The sequence below is a fragment of the Oryzias melastigma genome, linkage group LG20 (genome assembly GCF_002922805.2).
Source record: "Oryzias melastigma strain HK-1 linkage group LG20, ASM292280v2, whole genome shotgun sequence".
Lineage (NCBI taxonomy): Eukaryota > Metazoa > Chordata > Actinopteri > Beloniformes > Adrianichthyidae > Oryzias > Oryzias melastigma.
The window spans coordinates 3,611,557-3,612,804 of NC_050531.1; the positions used below are offsets into that span (position 1 = coordinate 3,611,557).

General features: G+C 52.8%; 1 long non-coding RNA gene across 1 annotated transcript in view; it reads left to right on the forward strand.

Annotated features, from left to right (window-relative positions):
- Window positions 1-660: 660 nt before the first annotated feature.
- Window positions 661-1,248, forward strand: part of LOC118600271 — a 1,651-nt gene continuing 1,063 nt past the window's right edge. The window contains exon 1 of the long non-coding RNA XR_004949893.1: window positions 661-1,240. This is a non-coding gene — a long non-coding RNA (uncharacterized LOC118600271). The remainder of the gene's footprint in view (window positions 1,241-1,248) is intronic.

A 1,248-nucleotide genomic window follows, 5' to 3' on the forward strand; every position in this document is an offset into this window, starting at 1 on the left:
GGACCCATGAAAATCAAGGTTCCGCAACCCTCGGGACACGGTACCGGACACGGACTGGTCCTCGTGGCGCTTCCAGTACTGGTATCCAAACCTGGAACTGGTACCCTATGTGGAAGCTGGTCCGTCTGGCAATCAGCCTTATTCCTGCCACCTGTTCTCCACGGCATTTTAGCCTTCCCCTTTCCATTCCTCCTCGTCAGGAAGTCATCTACACTCAGTCACCCTTGCCTAGTCTACCTCACTCACGTTAAAAAACCTCGCAAAGCCTGCCTCGCTCACATTAACCAGCTGTGCCAGCCTCTTCACGCCTGCCTCTCTCGCGCCATCCTGCCTGTCCCGCTCACGTCTAACTGCCTGCATCGCCGTTTCTCAACCTTCTCTCACCAAACCAGACAAGTGCTTCCTGTGCTTGTTTCAACTACTCTCCGGTTTCACCTCCATGCTCCTCCAGTGTCGCCAATAGTGAGTTATTTACCACATGGTCACTTCTTCTGAGCCAGGACTCCAATAACTCTGCTTCTCACCCAGCACTGCTCACTAGCGCCTCTCTTCCACGCTGAAGAGGGAGCTGAACTGCAAGAACACCGTAATAATAAATCCATCCATCCATCTTCTTGGCCGCTTCTTCCCTTTCGGGGTCGCAGGGGTGCCGGAGCCTATCCCGGCTACTGAAGGGCGAAGGCGGGGTTCACCCTGGACAGGTCGCCAGTCTGTCTCAGGGCCGTAATAATAAATCTTTCATTGAATTCCCTCTGGTCCTGAGTCATTCTCACTTATCAGACACACCTTTACCCGGCACCGGACGCTGTACCAAATGTGAACCAGTACCCTAACCCAGTACTGGTTCACGAACCAAATTCACGAACCAGGTACTGGATAAGGGTACTAGTGGAATCCGTGTACCGGTACTTGACCGGTTCTGGTTTGTGGCCCGGAGGTAGGGGACCCCTGGAAATCAAGGGTTTGCAGCCCTCGGGATACAGTACCAGACATGGACTGGTCCTCGTGACGTGTCAAAAACTGGTACCCTAACCCTAACTGCTGTTAGTACCAGGTTTGAGTACCAGTACTGGACATGATACCGTATGCAGTACCAGATGTGGTACCAGCACTTTACCGAGGGGCAAACTGGGTCTGGATGAGATACCAGGACCAGGAGGCCCAGAGGCTGGGGACGTGGTAACATGTCAAAAAAAACAACCAGTTGGGGACACCCAAAACGTACATTTTTGACATGAAGGTAGCTTT